The sequence below is a fragment of the Hemitrygon akajei genome, chromosome 28, assembly GCF_048418815.1.
Source record: "Hemitrygon akajei chromosome 28, sHemAka1.3, whole genome shotgun sequence".
NCBI classification, from domain to species: Eukaryota; Metazoa; Chordata; class Chondrichthyes; order Myliobatiformes; family Dasyatidae; genus Hemitrygon; species Hemitrygon akajei.
The window spans coordinates 32,356,863-32,369,387 of NC_133151.1; the positions used below are offsets into that span (position 1 = coordinate 32,356,863).

Genomic DNA, 12,525 nt, shown 5'->3' on the forward strand with positions numbered 1-12,525 from the left:
CCAATTCAGACAACATCCTTGTAAATCTCATCTGCACCTTTTCTATGACGTGTACATCCTTCCTGTAGTGAGGCGACCAGAACTGAACACAGTGCTGCAAGTGGGGTCTGACCACGGTCCTGTATAGCTGCAACATTACCCCTCGGCTCATAAATTTAATTCCACAGTTGATGAAGGCCATACACCTTCTTAAACACAGAGTCAACCTGCGCAGCAGCTTTGAGTGTCCTATGGACTCAGACCCCAAGATCCTTCTGATACTTCACACTGCCAAGAGTCTTACCTTTAATACTATATCCTGCCATCATATTTGACCTACCAAAATGAACCACTTCACACTTATCTGGGTTGAACTCCATCAGCCACTTCTCAGCCCAGTTTTGCACCCTATCAATGTCCCGCTGTAACCTCTGACAGCCCTGCACACTATCCACAACACCTCCAACATGTGTGTCATCAGTAGACTTACTAAACCATCCCTCCACTTCCTCATCTAGGTCATTTATAAAAATCACAAAAATATGTGTCCCAGAACAAATCCCCAAAGCACAACACTGGTCACCGACCTCCATGCAGAATATAACCGGTCTTCAACCACTCTTCTGTGGGCAAGCCAGTTCTGGATCCACAAAGCCTCCTTACTTTCTCAATAAGTCATGCATGGGGTACTTTATCAAATGCCTTGCTGAAATCCATATACTCTACATCTACTGCTCTTCCTTCATCAATGTGTTTAGTCAGATCCTCAGAAAATTCAATCAGGCTCCTAAGGCAAGACTTGCCCTTGACAAAGCCTTGCTGACTATTCCTAAACATATTATCCCTATCCATATGTTCATAAATCCTGCATCTCTGGATCTTCTCCATAAACTTACTAACCACTCAGGTAAGACTCACTGGTCTTCCATAGTAGCCTGGGGTACATCTCATTCAGTCCGGATGAATTATCCAACTTGATACTTTCCAAAAGCTCCAGCACACCCTCTCTCTTAATATCTACATGCTCAAGCTTTTCAGTCTGCTGCAAGTCATCACTACAATCACCAAGATCCTTTTCCATAGTGAATACTGAAGTAAAATATTCATTAGGTACCTCTAGTATTTCCTCTGGTTCCACACACACTACCCCACTGTCATACTTGATGGGTCCTATTCTTTCACATCTTATCCTCCTGCTGTGCACATACTTGTAGAATGCCTTGGAGTTTTCCTTCATCCTGCCTGCCAAGGCCTTCTCATGGGCCCTTCTGGCTCTCCTAATCTCCTTCTTAAGCTCCTTCCTGTTAGCTTTATAATCTTCTAGATTTCTATCATTACCCAGCTTTCTGAACCTTTTGTAAAGTTTTCTTTGCTCCTTTATTACAGCCTTTGTACACCATGGTTCATGTACCCTACCATAACTTCCCTGTCTCATTGGAATGTACTTATGCAGAACTCCATACAGATATCACCTGAACATTTGCCACATTTCTTCTGTAGTTTTCCCTGAGAACATCTCTTTCCAATTTAAGCTTCCAATTTCCTGCCCGATAGCCACATATTTCCCTTACTCCAATTAAACACTTTTCTAACTTGTCTGTTCCTATCTCTCTCCAATGATATCGTAAAGGATATAGAATTAAGATCACTATGTCCAAAACACTTGCCCAGTAAGAGATCGGACACCTGACCAGGTTCATTTCGCAGTTGTTATCACCATATAGTTCAAAGGTCAAAGTACATACACGTCACCACATTCACCACCTGAGATTAATTTAATTGTCTGCAGGCATTATTTGCAAATCTATAGAACAGTAACTGTGAACTGTCAATATGAGGAACTATAAACTTTAAACAAACAGTGCAAATGCAGAAAAAAATATAAATAATGAGCATGAAATAACAATATAACAGAGCCCTTAAATGAGTCCTGACATGCGTGCAGTTATCCCCTTTTCTTCAGGCCCTTGATGTTTGAGGGGTGGAGACTGTTCTTGAACCTGGTGCTGCGAGTCTTGAGGTAACTGTACCTTCTACCTGATGACAACAGTGAGAAAGGAGCATTGCCTGGGTCGTGAGGATCTTTGATGATGGATGTTGCTTTTCTACGGCTATGTTTCATGTAGATGTGCTCAGTTGTTATGAATGTTTTTCCCGTGATGTACCTGGGCTGAATCCACTAACTTTTGTGGGATTTTCCACACAAAGGCATTGATGATCCTATACCAGGCCGTAATGCAGCCAGTCAGCACACTTTCCACCTCACACTTATAGAAGTTTGGCAAAGTTTTCGATGATGTGCTGAATCTCTGAGAGCCCTGAGGAAGTAAAGGTGCAGTCGTGCTTTCTTCACAATAATATTTATATGATGCGTCCAGGACAGATCCTCTGACAGTAACACACAGGAATTTAAAGTTATTGACTCTCTTCACTTCTGATTGTCCAATGATTACCGGCTCATGGATGTCTGGTTTCCCTCTCCTGAAGTCTACAATTTGTCCCTTGGTCTTACTGACACTGAGTGAGAGGTTGTTGTTATTCTGCCCCTCAGACAAGCTTGATCTCTGGAGCCTTGCTCTTTAGGCTCTGTCTGTATGCAGGTAGGACGAGTACAGTCAAATGATCTGACTTAACAAAATGCGGTCTCGGGAGCAAACAATAGGCATTCCTTATCGTAGTGCAGTAGAGGTCTAATGTGTTGGGACCTCTGGCACAATAGGGTACTACTTGCCGATTCATTTTCTTTCAGGTATTTGCAGGAAAATTAATACAATGCAATTTATGAAAACTATAAACAGAAAAGACTGACAGACAACCAATGTGCCAAAGACAGATCATGCAAATAATAAATAAATTTTACTGTGAAAGTCAATTGTAGAATACTTGAAAGTGAGTCTGCAGATTATGGAATCAGTTCTGTGAAGATACCGGTGTCATTTCAAGACCATGACTGCTGTAAGGTAATAACTCTTCCTGGTGCTGGTGGTGTGGGACCTAAGGATCCTGTACATTCTTCCTGATGGCAGCTGTGAGTAGAGAGCATGAGGTGGATGAAGGATGTTGTTGATGATGGATGCAGTTTTCTTGTCGAAGTGCATCTTGTAAATGTACTGAATGATGGAGAGGGCTTTGCCTGTGACGAACTAGGATGCATCCAGTAGTTAGAAACATAGGAAAGCTACAGCACAATATATGCCCTTCGGCCCACGATGCCATGTCAAACCTGTACTTATTTTAGAAATTACCTGGTGTTACCCATAGCCCTGTAAATTTCTAAGCCCCATGTACCTTTCCAGGATTCTCTTAAAATACTCTATTGTATCCGCCTCCAGCACCTTTGCCGGCAGCCCATTCCACGCACTCACCATGCTCTGTGTAAAAGAAAACTTGCCCCTGACGTCTCCACAAAGTTCTTGTAGACCTTTCCTTTCCATTCCTGATCATTGTGTTTCCATATCAGGCCATGATGAAACCAGTCAGGTTACTCTCCACTGTGCATCTATATTTGTCAAAGTTTTAGATACGATGCTGACTATACACAGGTAGAGTCACTGCGTTCTTTATAATGGAACTTACTGCTGGCCCCAGGACAGATCCTCTGAAATGATAATGCTGAGAAATTGAATATTACTGACTCTCTCCACCTCCAGTCCCTGAATGAGCCAGTCATCATCTCAGTCTAGGGATCTCGAAAATCCATGCTTACATTTTCCCAAAAACTACGGTAAGGCTAAAGTCCTGACGAAGGGTCTCGACCCGAAACGTTGACTGGTTCTTTCAACGGATGCTGCCCGACCTGCTGAGTTCATCCAGCTGTTTTGTACGTCTTCACTGAGGTAAGGCTAACTGATCTTTAATTTCCTTTCTTTTCCCTTCCTCCCTTCATGAAGAGCGGAATGACATTTGGAATTTTTTAGTTGTCTGGAAACATGCCCGAATCAGGTGATTCTTGAAAGATCATGACTAATGCATCCTTTATCTCTTCAGCATCTTTTCTTAGAACTTTAGGTCCATTTGTCCCAGGTGATATATCCATCTTAAGACCTTTGCGTTTGCCTGGCACTTTTTCCTTTGTAATAGCAATGACAATCACTCCTGTTCCGTGACGGTCACAGACTTCCAGCACGTTGCTGGTGTCTTTCGCAGTGAAGAAACAAGCAAAGTATCCATGAAGTTCTTCTGCTTTTTCTTTGTCCCCCATTACTAACGCTCCAGAATAATTTTCCTGTGGTCCAATATCACCTCTCTTTTACTCTTTAGAAAAAGGGGGAAAAAACTGGTAAAAAAAAATCTCTTTATATAGCCATCATATCAGCATCAGTCGATGATTCTGCTGGAGACTGAGGTACTGACTGTCTCCTGTGGTGTATGACATCGACCTATCACCATTCCCGAGCTGCTTTCTGACCCCGGTCACTCTGATTCCTCGCTCTGATACAGTTCCTGGTATGTCCGGGTGAGGTCGCCATCCTCCGACAGACCGGAGTCACCCAGTGAATTACAACAACCGGTGAATAATCACCAGGAATCGGACTGAAGTGGGAATGTTCCCTTCAAAATCGGAAGAGGTACATGTCGTTTTCTGCCTATCGCATTATTAAACCAGAAATAAAATATAAATATGATTATAAATAAGGTTTCCAACAACAGGGAATTGGGCTTTAATGAGAGAGCTTCCATCGGCTAATGTTAGAGCGCAGTAGGTGACTGAATGGCTGGAGAAACCAGCGACACTTTCTATGGGAAGGACAGGAGTGAAAGGCTCCAGTATTGCAGTCAACAAAAAATAAAATCGTTATATTTACTCTTTTGTATTCTTATATGTACATGGCCGAGGTAAATACCAAGACCAGTTCCTCGTTAGTATAGTGGTTAGTATCCCCGCCTGTCACGCGGGAGACCGGGGTTCAATTCCCCGACGGGAAATGGTGATTTTACTGCATTATTATACAAGAGGAATAATGAATTTTAAAAAGTAAGCGCGGACAAGGAATTCGGTGTTGAAGCGATCATTTCTTTGGATATTGGAAAGGTGGAATGGCCCGGCTGCTGTGAGCTCGGGACGGTGGATCGCAGAAGAGAGAGACATTGTGTTCAACTTTCCTCAAATATAGCCCGAGAGTCTGTATCTCAGCACCATTCGTTGTTACACTCAGTGACAGAGTTCATCACTCCGAACACATTTAAACCGGTGCTTTTGTTGTCAGCTAACAACTCCCGCGTGGTTCCACCACTTTAGTAAAGTAACTGACCAATATCAGACCTGATGTAGAGCCTCGGTCCGAAACGTAGACTGTTTATTCTTTTCCATCGATGTTGCCTGGCCTGTTGAGTTCCTTCAGCACTTTGTGGGTGTTGCTTGGATTTCCAGCGTCTGCAGATTGCTCTTATTTGTAACCAATATCAAAAGCCACCCTAGAACTCGTCAGTTCCATCCTCATATTGTTTTGGTATGCAAATGTCTCCAGTTACCCTGCTATGCAAAGGGGAACCTTTAACGGCCTTTCTTGCCGAGGTTGACTGCACACTATCTGTAAACTTTCATTGCAAAGGCGAGACATTAACTTGACTTGCTGTAACTTCCACACTCCCCACTTCCCTTTCGTCCTGTAAAGGACAGCATGGATTGTGGCTGCAGTTGAAATGCACAGAGAATTTGGGTGTCTTCAGTGATCCTGTCATCGATTATCTGAAGAGGAGGATTGCTGAACTATAATGGAGGCAACTGTTCTTTAAACCATCACTTCAGTGAGTGCTCTCAGGAAAGACATTAGAACAAATCTCAAAACCAGCAAGAATATAACATGAGCACACTGTACACTGGAGTTGCACAAACTTCCTTGCAGGGAATGAAGCTAATAAAATGAATTCCAAAGGTGATGATAAAGTGGCATGTCTCTCCTGCCCAAACTTCTTAACCTCAATAGCTTCAATCCCGATCTTCACGACTAAATTTGTTGATGTTTCCAGATATAGCAAGGATGTTTGTGGATCATTCCAGACAATGATGGCACAACTACCTCCCCTCTCAGCTAACAGAAAGTTTAATGCTGTTCAGTTTTGAAAGGCCACATTGCAGCTTTCTGTCATCTTGTTAGAAATGTAAACACGAGGAAATCTGCAGATGCCGGAAAATCAAACAACACACACAAAGTGCTGGTGGAACACAGCAGGCCAGGCAGCATCTGCAGGGAGAAGCGCTGTCGACGTTTCGGGCCGAGAACCTTCGTCCGGACTAACAGAAAGGAAAGATAGTAAGGGATTTGAAAGTAGTGGGGGGAGGGGGAAATGCGAAATGATAGGAGAAGACCGGAGGGGGTGGGATGAAGCTAAGAGCTGGAAAGTTGATTGGCAAAAGTGTTACAGAGCTGGAGAAGGGAAAGCCGGCTCCGTCTCCGATCTTACTTCTTTAACAAGGACTCTCCTACCCCCACCGATGATACCTTCTCTCGTCTTCAACCATCCTCCTCTTCATGGACACCCCACTCTGGTCTTCTGCATACTCTGGATCACTTTATTGCTAATTGCCGACGAGACATCAACCGTCTTGACTTCACCACACCCTGTTCCAATTCCAACCTCACTCTTTCCGAACGCTCTGCTCTCCTCTCCCTCCACACCAATCCCAACCTCACTATAAAACCTGCTGATAAGGGGGGAGCTGTTGTTGTCTGGCGTACTGACCTCTACCTGGCCGAGGCACAGCGACAACTCTCTGATACCTCCTCTTATTTACCCCTTGATCATGACCCCACTAAGGAGCACCAGACCATTGTCTCCTATACCATCACCAACCTTATCAGCTCTGGGGATCTCCCATCCACTGCCACCAAACTCATAGTTCCCACACACCGCACTTCCCGTTTCTACCTCCTACCCAAGATCCACAAACCTGCCTGTCCAGTTAGACCTATTATCTCAGCTTGCTCCTGCCCCACTGAACTCATTTCTGCATACCTTGACACGGTCTTATCCCCCCTTGTTCAATCTCTTCCCACCTATGTTCGTGACACTTCTCATGCTTTGAATTTTTTCAATGATTTTCAGTTCCCTGGCCCCCACCGTTTTATTTTCACCATGGACGTCCAGTCCCTATATACCTCCATCCCCCACCGAGATGGTCTCGAAGCTCTTCGCTTTTTTTTTGGATTCCAGACCTAACCAATTCCCCTCTACCACCACTCTCCTCCGTCTAGCGGAATTAGTTCTTACTCTCAATAATTTCTCCTTTGGCTCCTCCCACTTCCTCCAAACCAAGGGTGTAGCCATGGGCACTCGTATGGGTCCCAGTTATGCCTGCCTTTTTGTTGGCTTTGTGGAACAGTCCATGTTCCAAGTCTACACCGGTATCCATCCCCCTCTTTTCCTTCGCTACATCGACGACTGCATTGGTGCTGCCTCTTGCACGCATGCTGAGCTCGTCGACTTCATTAACTTTGCCTCCAACTTTCAGCCTGCCCTCAAATTTACCTGATCCATTTCCGAAACCTCCCTCTCCTTTCTTGATCTTTCTGTCTCCATCTCTGGAGACGGCCTATCTACTGATATCTGCTATAAGCCTACAGACTCTCACAGCTACCTGGACTATTCCTCTTCCCACCCTGTCTCTTGCAAAAAGGCTATTCCCTTCTCACAATTCCTCCGCTTCCGCCGCATCTGCTCTCAGGATGAGGTTTTTCATTCCAGGACGAAGGAGGTGTCTTCCTTTTTCTAAACAAAGGGGCTTCCCTTTGTCCACCATCAACTCTGCTCTCAAACGCATCTCTCCCATTTCCCGCACATCTGCCCTCACCCCATCCATACGCCACCCCAATCGGGATAGGGTTCCCCTTGTCCTTACCTACCACCCCACCAGCCTTCAGGTCCAACGTATAATTCTCCGTAACTTTCGCCACCTCCAACGGGATCCCACTACCAAACACATTTTTCCCTCCCACCCCCTCTCTGCTTTTCGCAGGAATCGCTCCCTACACGACTCCCTTGTCTACTCATAGCCCCCCCCCCCCCCATCCCTTCCCACCGATCTCCCTCCTGGCACTTATCCTTGTAAACGGAACAAGTGCTACACCTGCCCTTACACTTCCTCCCTCACCACCATTCAGGGCCCCAGACAGTCCTTCCAGGTGAGGCGACACTTCACCTGTGAGTCGGCTGGTGTGGTATACTGCGTCCGGTGCTCCCTGTTTGGCCTTTTATATTTTGGTGAAACCCGATGCAGACTGGGAGACCGTTTTGCTGAACACCAACGCTCGGTCCACCAGAAAGAGCAGTATCTCCCAGTGGCCACACATTTTAATTCCACGTCCCATTCCCATTCTGATATGTCTATCCATGGCCTCCTCTACTGTCAAAATGAATCCAAACTCAGGTTGGAGGAACAACGCCTTATATACCGGTTGGGTAGCCTCCAACCTGATGGCATGAACATTGACTTCTCTAATTTCCATTAATGCCCCTCCTCCCCTTCTTACCCCATCCCTGACATATTTAGTTGTTTGCCTGTTTCCATATCCCTCTGGTGCTCACCCCCCCCCCCCCTCCTTTCTTTCTCATGAGGCCTCCCGTCCCATGATCCTTCCCTTCTACAGCTCTGTATCACTTTCGCAAATCACCTTTCCAGCTTTTAGCTTCATCCCACCCCCGACATAGACCCGACTGCATGGAACAATGTTAATCCGTTGACGGTTGTTAGCCAATTGCTGCAACACTGGGTCCATATTGATGTTCGCACGAGTCCGTCTGGTAGGGCTAGAATTTTTCATGAATTATTTTTATCATTTGCAGGATTCCCATTTGCTGCTCTGATTGACAAATTATTCTGCTCCTCTCCTTGCTTTGGTGGTATGTTTTACAAGTATTGGTTTTCTTTGGCCAGTCATTTAGAGTGGTGGTGGGTTGTGAAGAAATGTCATTAGAATTTACAGACGCCTTACAGGCCGGATGGTGTTATTTGTCCAATATTGATTAATCTGAGGATTAATGATATATCGATGGTGTTGGGCCTGGGCTTAGTTTGGCTTTATGTACAGATGATGGGGTCTGTGGAAAAGGGGTTGCAATACTGCCTATGTGGTAAGGTCTGAACAAACAGTGTTAACAGCAATGGAAGAATGGTCTTTGGACTGGGCTTTAATTTTTCTGTGTCTAAATCGAAATGAGTGTGTTTTACTCGGAAACATGGTGCGGATTGTATTCAGCTTACTGTGTATGAGAGTTTGCTGTCTAGTTCCTATGTTTAAATATATCGGGCTTAGGCTGATATGGAGGGCATATGTAAAGTTTTATATAAAGTTTTTGGCGGATAAATGTAAGCAGGTCATTAACTGGGCATGACTGTGGCTCTTCCATGGCTGTTCTGTTGAACATTTATTGTCCTTTAATACAAGTTGTTTCATTTATAGAGAGGCAGCTCGTTCAGTTTTATACAGGTCAGATGTTCTACAGACCAGTGCACTTTGACTCTGTAGTGGAGCATTCCCGACCACAGCTAGAGATGCATCGGAGTTTAAACAAGGCGAGATGTTTCTCCACATACCGAGAGGGAAAAATGAGCCCTGCAAACTGGACTTGATCAATAGGGTGAGGACGTCACCTCAGACTAATTCTGTTTTTATGGTTTGTTGGGAATATATCAGCAGAGCTGATAAATGTTTTCTGCAGACACTTACAGAATATGTGTGGAATATGGTCTTGGGGATTTTTGGACAAGTGGTCTGGCCAGGAGGTCCATCATGGACATTTCTAGCTGTGGGAATAGATTTGAGATTACTAGAGGATAAACAAACTCTTGTGGTGGTGAGAGGGCGTCTGGTCATTTATGCAGCCAGTATTATTTCCTTTTTGCCTAACTTTACAGATGGTTCTAAAAACCCAGTTAGTAACCGGGTGGGCTCAGGGATATTTATCCCCTGGTTTAATGTTGAGTGGGAAAATATATACAGCAGAATTTATGGCCATTATCATTAGTCTGCAATGGGTTGAACAAGTTAATTCAAACAGAGTTGTGATCTGCCCAGACACAGACTCGGTACTGTAGAGTTTGCAATGGAAGTTTTCAAGAAGGCAATAGCTGATTTGTTGATGGAAGTGTATTATGATCTATATGCTCTGAAGTGTGTGGGAAGAACACAGAACATAGAAATTTACAGCACATTACAGGCCCTTCGGCCCACAATGTTGTGCCGACCATGCAACCTACTCAAGAAACTGCCTAGAATTTTCCTAGCCCATAGCCATCTATTTTTCTAAGCTCCATGTATCTATCTAAGAGGCCCCTAAAAGATCCAATTGTATCCGCCTCTACCACCGCCGCCGGCAGTGCATTCCACTCACTCACCACTCTCTGCGTGAAAAACTTACCCCTGACATCCGTTCAGTACTTATTTCCAAACACCTGAAAACTATGCCCCTTGTGTTAGCCATTTCACCCCTGGGGAAAAAAAGCCTCTGGCTATCCATACGATCAATGCCCCTCTTCATCTTATGCACCTCCATCAGGTCACCTCTCATCCTCCGTCTCTCAAAGGAGAAAAGGCCAAGTGCACTCACCAGTGTTGTTCAGGTTTCTTACGTACTTGCACATCTGGGTGTGTCGCGTAATGAAAGGGCAGATGTTGCAGCTAAACAGACACTTGATAAGTCTGAGGTAGACATTATAGTTCATATGGGGAAGCATGAAATCACATGTTGCAGTAGGTTGCCCGTGGTTGGGAAATTGCAGAAACTGTGGGATACGAGTTGCACAGGGAGGTGGTATTATAGTTTGTTTCCATCAGTCCAAGAGTGGCACCTTTTGGGAAGGAATAAGAGGGAAGATGTGTGGTTTATGAGACTAATGGTCGGACATGCGGGTTTGCACTTCGCCTTGGCACTTGTTAGGTAGTATGTGAATGTGTCGTTTGATATTCGTAATGTCCCAGAGACGTGGAACATGTGATCATGATGTGCGACAGATATTCTTTGGAACGTAGGAAGCTGCTCAGGCATTTAATGGGTGGAGCTGGGGTGCAGAATTTGAAGGATATACTGGCACCTGAGCCAGGGACAGTTATGTTAGTAGACCCTGGCGAACGTTTCTGTTAAAATAGATTTGGGACGTAGCATCTGATCCCCATCAAGCGTCCCTTCATACTCCATTACAATAGGTGATGCTAATGCAGCTGATGGGAGAAAGTAAGAGGAGAGTGAAACAAGTCCGGGACGGCGGCCCCTGCTACCCTGCCGACTTTACCATTGCAGTCAGTCCTGGCGCCCCGTCATTGAGAGCCCACTGGGGACTCCATCAGCACACGTAGATCAGTGTGACAGGAATCAGGCCCGGCTCCGCCTTCTCCGGGACAGCTGCGAAACGGAAAACGCCTTTGTCCCCTCTGCTGAGGACCACATGAGGATCTTTGGGTTTGTGATCTCGATATGATGAGAATCTATCCCGCTATTATAGAGGTTTTCACAGCCCAAATGCCCCATGGAATTCAGGGTGACCAGCAAAACGTGGGCTCTGTTTCTCCCTTCACAGATGCTGAGCATTTCCAGCAGTTTCTGTTTTTACTTCAGGATCATTTGTTTTTCTGACTCTGGATCACTGCTACCCCGTCACATGTGAACAGAGTTATTGTGGCCGAGCCGTTAAGGCGATGGACGATGAATCGATTTTGTTGTCTCTGCGTAGGTTTGAATCCTGGCAATTACCCCTCGCTATACCCACAAAATGTTGGTGGGTCGCAGCAGGCCAGGCAGCCTGACGAAGGTCTCGGCCCGAAACGTCGACAGCGCCTGCTGTGTTCCACCAGCATTTTGTGTGTATTGCGTGAATTTCCAGCATCTGCAGATTTCCTCCTAATTACCTCTCGCTTCATTTTATTTTGTTTTATATTCTTCGTGAATTTCTGATCCGTCTCACGGACACAGATTGTAAAAGAACCGTTGCAATCACCAATATCTGGTCACCGTATCTAAACCCAGAAAGAGCCGATTTATTCCAGTTTCTTTCAGCATGTCTCTGTGGCGCTATCGATCAGAACCTTAGAGGGAACATCATTGGTCGAGGCCGCTTAGTCTCTGGAATTCCTGCAGCTTTTGTTCTCTGTTGTCTGTGCTTCTATTTTACTTATTAAAAGCGATAACCACATATATAAAATAGAATACTTTCACCAATTGCCTTTCCTTGCATGCAGTTTGCCATGAAATGAATGGACAGAACATGGAATATGCAACCAATAAAACATTCATTTGCCACCGGAAAATCTGACGTTTGTTCCGCAACAAATACACGTTGCGGCGGTCCGTCGGATCCAGCTCATCGGCGCCCTCTGGTGGCAGGTGGCTATAACACAAGACCCAGACCCTCAATGGCCTGTGGCAGCTGGCTGATTTATTGACCTCACTGTCTCCTTCAAGAGACAGTGGCTCTTGAGGCTTTCCGACTCAAGAGTCTGGATGTTTCGTTGACGTCGTCGTGCAAGTTAAATAAGTACACAACTTGACATCCTCAGGACTCGGTTGACGGTATACAGGGAACAATGTTAATCTCGGTAGTTAATGATCATT

The 12,525-nt window shown here is 45.1% G+C and overlaps 1 non-coding gene and 1 pseudogene across 1 annotated transcript; both read left to right on the forward strand.

The window, feature by feature from the left end:
• Window positions 1-12,525, forward strand: part of LOC140717854 (uncharacterized) — a 966,201-nt pseudogene that overhangs the window by 931,224 nt on the left and 22,452 nt on the right.
• trnad-guc (transfer RNA aspartic acid (anticodon GUC)) lies at window positions 4,834-4,905 on the forward strand. The gene has a single exon. It is a non-coding gene; the product is annotated as a tRNA-Asp (tRNA).